The sequence below is a fragment of the Mesoplodon mirus genome (genome assembly GCF_964341445.2).
Source record: "Mesoplodon mirus genome assembly, chromosome: 2".
Taxonomy (NCBI): domain Eukaryota; kingdom Metazoa; phylum Chordata; class Mammalia; order Artiodactyla; family Ziphiidae; genus Mesoplodon; species Mesoplodon mirus.
In genome coordinates, this window is record NC_138977.1 from 55,911,434 (window position 1) to 55,926,766 (window position 15,333).

The 15,333-nt window shown below is 35.9% G+C and overlaps 1 protein-coding gene and 1 pseudogene across 2 annotated transcripts in view; one reads left to right on the forward strand and one right to left on the reverse strand.

Moving 5' to 3' along the window:
- The window catches only part of CTNNA3 (catenin alpha 3), a 1,654,963-nt gene that overhangs the window by 1,330,951 nt on the left and 308,679 nt on the right, over positions 1-15,333 (reverse strand). The gene's annotated exons all lie outside the window — the stretch shown is intronic.
- LOC309798642 (small ribosomal subunit protein uS14m-like) lies at positions 5,698-6,696 on the forward strand (annotated as a pseudogene). The gene is made up of 2 exons: positions 5,698-5,742; positions 6,360-6,696. The product of its transcript is annotated as a small ribosomal subunit protein uS14m-like (transcript).

Here is a 15,333-nt window from a genome sequence, read left to right on the forward strand (position 1 = left end):
GGCAGGAGCGGCAAATGAGCAGACCAAGCTGAGGTCCTAATTTGTCAAAAGTAAGCACATTAGTATTACCAATCTGTTAATGTTGACAAGGAGACTCATTTTGACTGTTCCTTTTGTATCAATAAATGAGTGGATTTCAAATACTCTAAATAGAAATACTAAAAGGAGCCCTTCTAAAAGTACATATCAACCCAATAATTTCTGGATGCTCTTCCAGTATAGCCTACAAATATTTTCAGGACAGCAATTCAGAAGGGAATAAATGTCTTAAGTCCTTGAGCTATGTATTGAATGCTAATGTATTTGTATATGATGGATTTAATACAGAACTGAGAATAAATGACTTTCAGCAGCTGCACTCTAGACCTATAAATCGCTATGAGTACTACAAAATCCATACAGAAGAGGAACAGCTGGATAATTTACAAAACCAGTATTTGTCAAGAAAAAGCTGAAAATACAGAACCTGATTTCTCCTTTTTTCACAGTGCACACTTCTACAAAAATTAAAAATTATCCTTCTAGAGAATCTATTTGGATAAGTGCTTCTATTCATGTTGACACATTGCTCCTTTAAAATACAAAATCCTTAATTCCACTCATTTTAAGGAGCACTTTTTAAAAGGATAAAAATGGCAAATGAAAAAAGTTTTCCTTATAACCAAACGCAAGCACAAAGAAAAGTCTGTTAATGTTTATTTTGTGCTCCAATTGCTATGCTCTGATAAAATCCTACAAAAGGAAACACATTAACCAGATGACTTGCAGAGCACAGTGATACCAAAAATAGTACTTAAGTTAATACACTAATTGCAAAATTGCAGAGATTGAGTTCATCATTCTAGTTCTTGGAAAAACTTTGGAGATAGAGTATTTAAAGTTTAATATAAGGGCTGTCTTAAGCCTCTTGAATAATACAAGCAGTAAAAATGTGCTCCATATAAGAAGTGAACTCTAGAAAGAGAAAGCTACAGTCACTAAAGGAATATTAGCTCATGTGTAAGCAACAAAATAACTTGCTTGCAACTCCTATAAAAGTCAATACAACAGAATGCCTAAGTGCCAATTTTGCTCACATATCTACCATTGTTTTAGTTTTCATAGGTGACTCTGATTCATAAAAAAGCCATTTTACCTTGATAATAACACCAAAGAAAAATTTTAATGTCCCCACATGGAGCTATAATGTCCTCTACGTAGGAATTTGACAATATGAAAACATTTGGAATTATTTTCAAATGGACCTCACTCAGGTTCAGACATATAAGTTCCTTTAAAACAATGATAAAGACGCAGATGTAGAGAATGGACTTGAGGAAATGGGGAGGGGGAAGGGTAAGCTGGGATGAACTGAGAGCACGGTATGGAAATATATACACTACCAAATGTAAAATAGATAGCCAGTGGGAAGCAGCCACATGGCACAGGAAGATTAGCTCCGTGTTTTGTGACTACCTAGAGGGGTGGGATAGGGAGGGTGGGAGGGAGGGAGATGCAAGAGGGAAGAGATATGGGGACATATGTATATGTATAACTGATTCACCTTGTTATAAAGCAGAAACTAGTACACCATTGTGAAGCAATTATACTCCAATAAAGATGTTAAAAAATAATAAAAATAAAACAATGATCATAGGAAATTCAACCAGTTGGCTTTATTCTCCAAATAATGCAGTCTAGTGGACTTTAACTGCAATATTATATAAACACTGATAAGAATACACAAAGAGTGACAGAAGAACAGGCAGCTTTACCTGCTTACCAACTTAACATCAGCCAGAAGCAAAAGAGATGGGTGAGATTTTTCTTAATTGATGTCTGACCATCTTTCTTCCCTTATACCTCATTCCTCTAATCACTTTATTTTAAAATCACATAGCTCAGAGCACAAACAAGGCCCCCTCTGTCAGTTGTCCTTAAGTTGAACTCAAGTCTTCTCAGCACACACATAGCCTCACAGGATATGTACTTATTGAGCAGAATGCCAGGGAAAGAATCATAGGCATCTAATAGTAGAAGTAGACATGGATTAACAAAAAAAAATCCAAGCCCTAAAATGTCACAAAGGGTTGAAGGGCATAAAAAGAACACATTAATTTATGTGAAATTTGTTTCATTCAAATTAACAGAAAGACTCAGCTGCATTTTTCTTAAGTTATACTACTTACCAGCTCAGAGCATGAACCACCAACCAGGTGGGTAACTGCAAAGCAGAACTACCAAAGGAGAAATTCTTGCACTGCTTTAAAATGGGAATAGAGGGCTATCACTAAATATACCGGGAAAAAATGTACCATTGTTTATGGGCCTCTACCACAGAACTTTATACATCTATATGATTCTCTTCCCTGAACTTCTGACAGGACTTTGAATCTCTCCTAGAATCTCTCTCAGGAGTTCAGCCACAGAACTGAGCTAACTTAAATGCCCTACCATCCTTACTGTTCTATAATCGCTGAAGTTGTCCTAATTTCTTAAGTTAAAATATCCTGTGGTTCTGGGTACTTCCCTGGCAGCGCAGTGGTTAAGAATCTGCCTGCCAACGCAGGGGACACAGGTTTGAGCCCTGGTCTGGGAGGATCCCACATGCCACAGAGCAACTAAGCCTGTGCGCCACAACTACTGAGCTCTAAGAGCCCGCAAGCCACAACTATTGAGCCCACATGCCATAACTGCTGAAGCCCGTGTGCCTAGAGCCCGTACTCCACAACAAGAGAAGCCACTGCAGTGAGAAGCCCGCGCACCGCAACGAAGAGTAGCCCTCGTTCACTGCAACTAGAGAAAGACTGCACACAACAACGAAGACCCAATGCAGCCAATAAATAAATAAATAAATTTATTTAAAATATATATAGATATCCTGTAGTTCTAAACTGGACCCAACTTATTTCAAGAACAGTAGTACCCAATTTTTTTAAATGCTCATTAAAGTATTAAGTAAAATCAATACTTTATTAATTCACAGTTGTGGAAGCCAAACCATTTTAGCAGTAGAGGATACAGAGTAATATTTAAAGAATAAAGAAGTTACAACTTATTTCTTATAAGTTGTAATGCACTGAGAATCTCAGAAATTACTTGTTAAAGTTTCTGGCTTCAAATATTCTTAGAACGTGAAGGTCAATTTCTGATCTATCTCTTTATTATTACTCTAAATAGGTATATATTTATCTTTTTCATGGAGGTATTTTTATAAATGTCTACACCCCACCCCACACCTACTACTAAATACATAGCTATCTAAATTTCAGTTGTTCATCAAAATCCATTGTTTCCACTTATCTTAGCCCTCTCAGCCCACAGAGACCTCTTTCTCACATGAAGTCCCATACTATTTATTATTTGTAGTATAATGTAGTAGTTAAATGCAAAAGATTTTACTGCTAGACACCCCTGTATCAGAGTCTTATCATTCATTGCTTATGAGACTATGAGTAAGTCACTTAACCGACATAGACCTTAGCTTCCTCATACCTAAAATGGAGATAACAACATCTATTTTATCAGGTTTTTGTGAAAGATGAATAAGATAATATATGAAGTATTTACACTTCAATAGGAAGCAGGAAAAATAAAAATAATTTTTCATGTCTGTAAAATTAACTGTGCATTAACTCCTGACTGAAAATACTACAACATAGAACTAATTATAAAATTTTAAAAGAATAGACTATTAATCTACAGTTAATATAAAATATTAGTTGTCTCAACCTAAATCATTTCAAAGGCCTAAGAATTGTTTCTGGCCTGATTTTACAGAAATCCTTTCCCTAGATCTTATTAAACCTTAAAGATCCTTGAATATAATTTCTTGGCACATCCTTTGAGATCTTAAAAAAATCAAGAGCTCTGCTGAGTTATCCCATGATGACTACTAGCACATTAGAAAATTTCTTATATATATTGTCTTTTTGATATTGAAACCCATTTCAGAGTAACAGTTAACAGATTTGCCATTACTTTCATGCAAATATTTTCTGAATGTTTACATATAGTATGATATAAATATAGCAAAAACAATCTCCTGGAGTAAATGTGTGCATCCCCATAAAAGGTATCCCTTATGCATATATAGCTCAAATTGACAGCATATAATTCACTTCAATTCATCAGATGGTTTTTCTTCTTGTAGTCATTTATATCCAGTTCACAGGCCAGGCCAATCTGCATCCTCTGCAAGTAATCAAATAATGTGATCAGCCTTGAAGGACTTATTGGAGATATTTTCTAACATACATTCTTGGTCCAATAAAATCTTGGATATTGGGAAGTAGAATACTACTCAGAACCTTGGTATTTTATACTGTGTTTCAAGGATTGTAGAGAAACATATAGTTATAATGACTCTGGTACTCTCCATGATTGTATAATTAGGGTATAGTTTTAGTCTTAAAGGAGTACCAAACAGGCTTTGAATCACTAAAAAGAACAGCTTTAACTGAGAGTGGTAGAGCATCTTGACCTCCACAGTAATGAGCCTCTGCAGTCAAAGTGAATTTAGCCCATTCTGTAATTGACACTTCATAAAAACAATTTAAAACCATTTCACGTTTTGCTAGTATGCACAATTTCCAAACTACTAAGTAAACCATCAATATCAAGAACAGTGGTTTATGATCATTGAAATGGACTCTCAAAATAAACAGCTCACTAGTCTGTAAAACTGTTATTCCTGCTGCTGGAAGCAACATTGTGAAATGGCTTTGAAATCCAACAGAACTACAGATTTCTCCTGTAGGTCACAGTTTGGCAAAAGTGTCTTAATCTTAAATGAAGTTAGGCTCAATGGAATATCTTTCTATTACATGTGTTTGAATCCCAATGACAGGAGTACAGACTACTTCTTTGCATGAACTTTTATTTATGCGTTTCAAAATGTAATAAAATCTTCTCAGCATATCAATCCCAGCAAGGAGCCTTACATCACTCTTCTGAGTACCAAAGCAACCAATTTAAACTGCATTTATTTATTTTATAAGATGGAGGTCTTGTCTATTGCTTAATAAGAGTATTTACAGGGGGGTTGTACTATATATTATCTGTGCATTTTTTTCCTTATAAATAAAATCACAACCTTATTAATAGAAGATGTGAAACAAACCAGGTTTCAACAAGGTGGTTCTTTTTTCAACAATGACAACAACAACAACAAAACTATACTGAAGTTCCACTGTAGGAAACCAAAACTTCAAAAGAACCAAGCACTAACACTGACCCTCATTGCCTTCTGACATCCATAACTAGATTACCTCCTTGTGACTTACTTAAACTCTCGACCCCAAGAAAGTTTTCAGAAAGAGCTTTTCCAAATTCTTCTTCCTGTCACCCATAAAGCTGCTTTCAGGCACTAAATTATAGATTAATGAACTCCAGACTTTTTTGATCAAGCAGTCCCATTCAGAAAAAAGAAAAATTCAGCATTCATACTCAATGTATTTATCTATACATTACATATAAACACTAACCTTAGCTTTTAAATTAAATATTATTAAACCTAAATTTCTTTTATTTTCTTAAATAAAAATTAAGTACCAGTAGAAGTTTTAACATTTTTCATATATCCCACTGGATCATCATGCATGCCTCCTGGGTACCACTTTGGAGAATGCCATACTACATAATAAGTCAGGTCTGGATTATAAGTTATGGAAGAGGCAAAAGATAATTTTGGTTAAAAGCCTTAACTGCTGGGACAACATAGCGGCCTCCATGCTCGGCTCTCTGCTGCGGAGCGTCCGGCAGGTCTGGCCCACCCCCTTATACGCTCCTCCCCCTCTCCTCTGAAGCTCCAAACCCATGGGTTCCCCACTATTCTCCCACCTGTCGTGACCAGTGCAGACCCGTCCTAGGATTCTCCCTCTGCCTACTTTCCTCCTCTGGCCTGAGTCAGGGGAGGGCCGAGCTGCAGATGTAAATTTGGTATTCATAAGCTTAGAGCTGACTGGCATTAAAAGCTGCAGATTGACTCCAATTTATAAGGAGTGTAGGTGGAGAGAGAATGTGTCCGAGGAATGAGACCCCAGAGCCTTTAATGTTAAGAGAAGAAAGCCGAGCAAAGGAGACTTGAAAGAAGCAGAGCGAGGGAGGAGAGCGTGGTGGCCCGGAAGCACTCCAGGAGCAGGAAGTGGGCAACTTTCTGCTCAAAGTCAATTGAAAAAAGAGCTGAGAATTGCCTGTAGGGCTTAGCAGAGTGGAAATTGTTGGGACCTGGACCACAGCGGTTTCGATGGCGTGGTGGGAGAGAAAGGGTTCAGGACAGAAGAGGAGGAAAGAAATCGGAGACTACGAATATAGACAAGCATTTGAAGACGTTTTGCTGCAAAGGGGAGCAGAAAAATGGGTCAGTAGCTGGAGAGGAGGTTGTTCCTTCATCAGCTTCAGGCCAAGTTCGAAGTTACTATGTAGACTGGAAAATGTTGCGTGATGTGAAGAGAAGAAAAATGGCCTATGAGTATGTAGATGAGAGGCTACACATCAATTCTCACGAAGAATACCATTCTGCCAAAAGACCTTCAGGAAGTGGCTGAAGAAATTGCTGCCCTTCCCCGAAACAGCTGTCGCGTTGGAATCACAAATCGGTGTCTTACGATGTCCCGTCCACGAGGCGTAAGGCGGCGCTGGAGTCTGAGTCATATCTTCTTCTGTCACTTAGCCGACCATGGCCAACTGTCTGGGGTGCAGCGAGCAATGCGGTAATAACCAGCTCCAGAACCTACTGAGCTTGCGGAAAAACCAGTTCTGGCAAGAGGAGGCTTTTCTAAAAGACAAAAACCTAGTTTTTATGGAGGTCCAGAATAAAGGTCTGCTCTACCTGATGCTGTCTATAGTTAAATTACTTTTAAATTTTAAATGAAAAAATTTGGATGTTTCATTCTGTCAGTGAATTATCTTTTCTCTTGGATTTAATAAATTAAGCATACTGTTCCCAAGCACAGTGTGAAGAGTAGAGTAATAAAAAATATTTCTGTAAAAAAAAAAAAAAAAAGCCTTAATTGTTAAAACAAAAGGGAAAAGATAGAAAGAAAACACCAGGTCACAAATAGCATAAGTTCATTGAACATCATTATATGCCAGGCACTTCACAAAAATTATGCCATTTAATCTTCAAAAGAACCCTTAAAGGAAGTATCATTTTTTCCTCTTGTACAGATGAGGAAATTAGGATCAGGGTAATTACACCTAAGGTTTAGATCTCAAAACCCATGATTGTCAGAAGTAAAAAGGAAAACAGACTATCAAATATCTGTCCCTCCTATGTTCCAAAATCCTAAATATCTCTTCCCACAAAGAAGGGAAGTCTAAGGACCCATTTATTATCTGGTTCTTCTATCCTTGATATAATCATGAAAAGATAGCACATTCAGTAAATTTATTTCAACGCAGTAGGGATAAAGGGTAAAATATACTAAATTGCTATCAGTAGTTGAGGAAAATCATCAATTAGCTTTTGATTGCCTATCATTTCTTAAGCAGATAACATGGATCCAACAAAGTCTTTAGAATCTCTATAAACAGATTTTAGTACTGAGATGTCCTTTATTCAACATGCTGATGCCAGCAGCTCCAATAATTCCCATGATCAAAGTGTTAAGAAATGTAGTAATATCTGCTTTTTCTGATTTAATTTGGTTAATTACAGACCTACCCAAATCATGTGGTGCATAGCCCCACAGATCCTAATCTATTATGTGAAATTTAACCAAAAAATATTAACTGCATACAGTCAAAAACACATGTTTATTTGCATGACTCTCTTATATTACAGCCCAAAATATTACTGGCTTAAAGCTGGAAACAGCATGACTTCAATCAATATGAATTGCAAACAGAACTAACTCTAATGATCAGAAGTAGTGATATACTTTTAAATTGTCTTATAGAAATAGCAACTAAGATAATAGAATTTTCAAGAGAATATAAGAATATATAGAATTTCTGCAAAAACTTATCAACCAAGGAAAATCATTCCCCAAAGTCTATACTACCTAGTTAAGAATATTAGAAGAAATTTGATTTTCTAAGTATGAACTTTTCCCTCATACTTTTAGCTTATTTTATAATACACAGAGAAATCTTACAATTCCAGTCGCTAATATCCAAACAAATATGTGGTCTGGACCATAGAAAACTAATAAATGATGACCTATGAGTATAATTAAACAAAGTCATAGAATAAAGCAGTAGAAAATTATTTATAAAAAAAACTACAGTATCGTAAAAACAAACTTCTCTTAAAAGTCAGTATTGTTTCAGGAGCAATTTAAACCAGATTCAAATAAAATTCAAATAGGATTCAAAGATTATTTAACTCAAACAGGAAAGTTCTCTTCTCTTAAAGAGAAAATAAGATTCACTACCAAATTACATTGCTTTTACAGGACTATAAAATACAAAGCCTCACAAAATCAAGAATTTAATAAAATATGCAAAATGATAATAATGGTAAAATTTAGAAAACTCTTCTATGTGCCATGACCTGTGCTAAGTATTTTATTATCACTTTGAATCATCATAAATACCTCAAAAGATAAATGCTATTTGTGTCCCCATTTCCAAGCAGAAGAACTGAGGTGGTTAAGAAATGTTACCAAGGTCACATCACTAATGAAATAGCCAGACTTTGACTCCAAGCTTCTTACTTATTCACTCTTTCTTAAGTAATAAAATACATGATGTGACCAATTGCAGGAAGTGTAACATTTAAAAGGATGGACTTTGGAGTCAGATGCACGAGGATTCACATCACACCTCTGGCTCTTTCTAGCTGTTGCAATAAATTGATCTCTCCAAGTCTGTTTCCTTTTCTATAAATGGAGATAATAACACCTGCCTCATAAAATAGCTGTAAGTGTTAAAATAATATATGTAAAGCACTCAATACAGAGCTTGGGACATGGCAAGCTTCCAAAATGTGGTAGTTATGATTATTTACAGGGTAGCTACATTTAACAGTGCGACCTACGGTACAAGGACAAAGGAAAGGTAACTGACCTGTTGAGTGACCAAAACTGTGGCGTTGGCATGAAAGATGAATGAAATTGTCAAACCTAGTCCCCTGATTTTCTGTAAGGCTCTACAGCACTTGCTCATGTACCTGTTTACAGAGCATTTCTCTTCTCTCTAGCTCATTTCATTGTTATCTCTAACAAGTGATTTATTTTCATTTCTTTCTCATTTCCTGTGACCTGTTTAAAAGCTCCTTGCATACCTACCCTTATGAGTACTCAAGTAGTTTGTTATCCCCTAGTACAATAATTAGTTTTTTTACTTGATACCCTGGGATTCATTTTACTGTTTAACAATCTACCATGAACATCTTCCTAGAATAAGCTTAAAGATTAAAATACCACCTGAAAGGAAAAGAAAACTTTGTATATTACCATAACCTCTGCACAAGATTTACCAATGTAAACACAGCCTTCCAATGAAAAATAAAAGTAAAAGTAAAACTGGAACCCAGTTGGTTCCCCATAATTTAGTTTAAAACATTAAGCATACTGACTATAATATACAACAGTTACTTGTCAAATATGAATATGAAATGGCACAACTTCGTCTTACCTCTTCAGAGTCTATAATCAGTCCCCCTCCCATTTTTACTTCTATAAACTCCTAATTGGGTCTATCTGCTAATAGCTACAATGTATAACTTAAGAGACAACTATTTCACCAACATTTGTATTAAAAACTAAAAAGGTTATAGTTTTACCTAGCATAGTAAACAGTTAGTAGAAGAATGTGAAACAGTTCAAACTGTTTAAAGAGCAACATTTCTGATTAGCAATATGAAATAGGAACAGATCACGTGGTTCAAGTTGTGTTTAACCCAGAATGTTCTGTGGGGTTACCATATATCACAATTAATGTTGTCCAGTAACTCTAATGGAGTCACTAGAGTTTGAAGCTTTGGGTAACTATCAGCACTTATTAAAACCTTTTCCTCCTTATCTAATACTAGATAAAATTAACCATTCCACTTTAGGATACTGAATTGTATAAATTCCTGCAGAGACTTAGTAGATGAGGAATAGTGAATAGAAGCATCAGCAGTTCTCTAAATCAAAAGGAATTTTTAAATACCTATTTCTTTTATACTAGGTTATATAAAAGAATATTTTTGGAAATAAAGTTGCTAAGTTTGATCAAGTAGACTTTCTTTTTTTAATGAGTAGATTAGATTTGTCCAGCATAACATTTTGAGAAAAACTCCTTCAAAGGTCCTCTTAGAGGTGGTTGGAAGGAGCCCCAGTAAAGGTAAAATCTATAAAGCCAACAGATAAAAATCAGCTTAAACTGTTTCCATCAGTGAATGTCAATTTTTATTACAGGGCAGAATTTAATTAATTTTGTTTCATTTAATAAATATTCTCATATAATATAGTTCCTGTACTAGATACTATCTCATATTTCTAAATAGTTCAAAGTATTAAAGATTATTTATGACAGGAACATGTTATCAATGTATATATTAAGTTTTCTTCTCCTTCTAAATTATATCTCTTAAATGCTTAAGGTCCAACTGACCCTGAGCATGGTAAATGAACTCCAGTCACCAAAGAATCCCCTGAAAGTTTATATAACACCAGTCAAGGTTAGAGGTTCCATTTGAAAGATTCTACTGTTATATAACAATGATGGTTATATATAATTATTCATCCCTGCACACACCTCCCTCTCCCAGTGTTAGCATAATGTTCAGCACTCAGTGGGCACTTAATAAATGTTTGCTTAAAAAATCAGTAAGTGTATAGAGACTCAAATATGCATAAGTAAATCTAATACTCAGAGCATATATACCAAAGGAGACAAGATGTACGTGGAGAAAAAGACTCATTATTGGCACAATTTCAGGGTAATTACATATATACAATCATCCAATAATTGCAAACTTAAAATGTATTGAACTACTTCAAAGTAATTCTCTAAATAATGTTCCCTTCTGCCCACAAATTCCTCTATGTATGTACCTTTCTGCCCAAAATTTCTCTTCTCTTAATTGTATACTTTTTTTAACTTGAACTAGGAATTCGGGCAATATTTTTACAAATGAAATTATTTGATTTCATTTTTAAGAAGAAGAATAAATACAAACTTAAGCATAATGTCATATCAAATAAACAAATTTATTAAGCACATGAAATTCATACCAAGAAAAGGAGTCATACGAAACTGGCTCCCAGTTCTGTCACTGAGATGGGAGTTAAAAAAGAAGATTTAAAATATTGCTGGTTAAATCAATCTCAGTGATCATTTTTTATTGGAGGGAAGTACTAATTTGATTTATAAAAGTTTAATTCCAAATTAGAACAGCTGTTAATGCCCCTTATCAACCATTATTTTGTTACACATGGTAGGAAGATAAGCAGATAAGGTCACCTGCCTAGAAAGAGATGCTTCACATTATTTACAGCTCTAATTTTTGTTCAGTAATTGGTAGGTGCAATTCTCATTCTGCTTGCTAATGACAACGATATATTTCTGAGGCAAATTAGAGAAAAAGAATTTTGTGTTACTTTCAGCAGTATTGCTAAAAAGTGATGCAATGAGTTTTAGTTGAATTAAGTGCCTCACCAATATCATAATTCACCCAAGAGATTCTAACACTAAAATCACACCACCCATGAAGTGAACTTGAATAGAATAGAATTTGTGTATTTGTTTGGCATTAGTCTCCATCACTAATTGCCCCTTCTGTAAAGTAGTTTTGGGTAGAATGTAGTAAGTGTTTCATGATAAGCAACTGAATGTCTATCATCTGTGAGAAAACACATATTTAAAATTGTTCTTTTGAATTCAAAATGAAAGTAAAGTACTCCAAAGAAAAAGAAGAAAGTTATTTTTCAAAGTTCTGAGGGAGAAAAGAGACTTTTTAAAATTAACACATATAAGAGATCAGAAGTTTCAAAATTATAAAGCCTTTTTCACTAGAAGAGAGGAGCATTAGCAACTAAGGAAATCCAGTCATTGGCACAGTATGATGTATATGTACTTTCTAAGCTGGCAGCAACTGAGTCACATGGGAATCCAAAATGAATCATATGGGAAATTATGTCAAAGATTATTTTTTACTCCAAGAGTTCCTCAGGGACAATTGCTGAGACCTGCATATAAACAAAGGCCTTGATACAGCTATTAAGAGTAAATAAAGTCTTCAATATAGTGGAAGATTCCATGCCAAGTTGTAATGTACAAAACCTCTCACAGCTAAAGCCACAAACAAATGAAATCAATAAAATCAGGCCGTCAAGTCAAGAACTGGGGTTGTTTCTCAGTGTCTAAGGGTTTCAATGTGGTTTTTAATTATCCCAGATGAGAACAAATTAATAGTTGAATAAAATCCATTTAAGTTAGAAGGCATTCACCTTTGACAAATGCTTTATTCTGTTAAACCTTGTTTATTATACTATTTATATCAGATATTGATAAGCAATGTTATACATTGCTTTGAAATATACAGAGCTTTGAAAACTGGAGCGTACTGTACACATGCAGAAACACCACTTATGATTGCTCGGGGTGTGTAGTTCACAGCAGTGCCACATCTAAGGGAGGATCCCTACTAGACATTGTGGATGTCTTGAATTTTTCAGGGAGATAGAAGTTAAATGTATTGTTCTAGCAAAAATTTTCTGACAAAAGTGAAGTATGAGTTAAGTAATGACTGTGAGATATTATTGTTATTATAAAACTTATCTTAATGAAGGGGTTTCTGAGGGAGAACATAGTCAAAAGTTACAGCATGATTTTTTTCCCTCTTCTCTCTAAAACATTATTGGATGCTGGCTGAAGGCATTCACCACATTGTAGTACAGCATCACAGCCTCACAGCGTCTTATCTCCCTGTTAGCTCTATTGCTGAGCCTCTAGCAGGCCATGCCACCATTCTACAAAGCCAGCTGTTTCTGAATAATATACACATGGTAAGACTAGTAAATTCTATGAGCTTGAGATCATTGACACCATAAGAAGCCCTATTAATTGGAGGTGATGTTATGGGGAAAATATGAAGATGTATTAAACATCGTATAAGTCCAAAAATGGCAGAAGCACTGTAAAGAGAAAGCAAATCAATACTTGGACTTTGAGTGTTTGTGAAGACACAGCACCGCCTCCCCCATCCACAAAAAGCTAGGTAGCTAGATGGTTCCATGAGGATGAAGCTGTATCAGGAGTTCAACGTTGATACCTTATCTTGGCAAGCTGTATACTCAGCAACTGGTGGAAGCCACATCAACTTTGGGGAGGGAAAATCCATGTTGCTGTGCCTTGCATACTTTTATTCACCATATCCACATTATACAGGAACTCCTTGATCAAGCCACAGGGGTCATTTGTCCACCTATATGCTTTATCTACTGTGGATATCTTTGTTAGGCATTAATGTTGGACAGGAATATCTTTCACACTCCATAACAATTCCAAGAGGTCTCCTCCAGACCTCCTTGTCATCAACTTCACAAGATTTTTTTCTTTCCAAGTTCCTAACAATCCAGTCAATGCGTTAGGCACTGACCATGAATGAATGTATACTGATACCTTAGGACATCTCTACTTCTACCCCTAATCAAAACTAGATGCAGGGCTCAGAGTTCAATCCACTGGAAGAATTTCCCTTCCTGTTGTCTTTCATGGTTATTCCTGTTGTAGTGCAGCACCCATTCCCTACAACTGATTTCAGTACACCATGCAAATCCATCCATAAATCAGGACCATGCATTTCCTTTCTCTATTAACAAGTCATAGGAAATTCTCCATGAAGCTATAGGTGTGGGTTGAGGAAGAGGCAGAGAAGTAGCAGGACCGAGTACTTTGGGAATATGTCACCTACTGAAGCAGTTTACTTGTGCGTTCTGGGCCTTTTCAGGCCTGATCTTGATACGTCACATCTGATTTATAATGAGATGCTGGTGGGCACATCCAATTTTATGGCTCACGATATTAGATAACACCTAGTTCATGATGGGCAGTTCAGGTCACATACTCACTTTGTGCCCTGTGGTCAGGTAGGTGTTCAGTCCCTACTAGGGTCCATAAGCAAGTCAGTAAAATTGCTTTTCAAATGGAAATAGTTATTGACAAAGGAGGGGTCTATGCCATGATTCTCCTTTGGGATTTGCCAGAAGCTCCAAAGAGTATCTCTGGCACATACATATTGAATATATCAAGCTTTCTGGGTCATAAAATTCATGGGAAGAACAGTTTGCTCTGCAGATAGGACCTACTGCACAGCTCTTTGTTTCTCCTGGCTTTACTCAAACTGGCAGCCTTAAAGTTTACCTAGTAAATGTGCAGCAGCAGCCTACCTAAAGGTAACACATATTGCATTCAAAATTCAAAGAGGCTCACCAAGCATTATGCCTCACTCTTGGTGGTGGACAAGGTTCAAGGTGCAGGTGTAATAATTTGTTTCTCACTTTAGAAGAAATAGCCTGACTTGTTTTTCTCCCATATTCTGACATGCATGTGTATTACTAAGGTGACTAGGATACCTGCTACTTCCTGTTCATTAGCTTAAATTAACATAATACTGTCAATGTAATATACATACTTTATGTTCTATTGGATATAAAGGAAACCAAAATCCCTCTGGATTATGTGTGACAGTGATCAGTTGAATATTACTTATGGTAAAACTGTAAAGATATACTGTTGTCCCTGCCATATAAATGTTAATGACTTCGAAGTTTTCCTTACCAATGGAAATGGAAAATATAACACTTCCAGGGGGCTGTGCTAGTTTACTCCCATAAAGATACCACAATTGGAACTACATGTGCAATTAGCATCACCACCTGGGCAAGTGTACAAAACTATACTCTCATACTCCATGACCCATACAACTTTGGCAGTTGCCAAACAGTCACATTAAACATGAATAATTTTATTTTAGTCTTTTATGGTGGTACTAATCTCTGAAATTCCCTCAGGAAGGTGGCGTAACTTTTGGTTTTCTATCTTGAGTAGGTGGGGGATGCCATTCCAGGAGTTTCTATTTGGCCCTTTTTAAGCATAATAGCCTTCATTCCATGGATCAGAAGACCAAGGTGTCGATTCTGCCAGGTACTAATTATATCTACTCCCATTATATATTGAGGGATAGGAAACTGCTCTTGTACTCAGAACATTATCCGTTATCTCAAGACCTCCATAGGACTCTACTCTTACTGGTATACTAGTATGATGGCATTTAAGGTCTCTGGGGATCAGTATAAGTTTTGATCTAGAATCCAATAACTCAGAGGGTCTGAGTATTTCCCTGTCTCCAGTATATAGCCACCCCAACAGAAGATTGAAGGGTTCTGTACATTGTGAAGATTTCCTATTACCACTAGC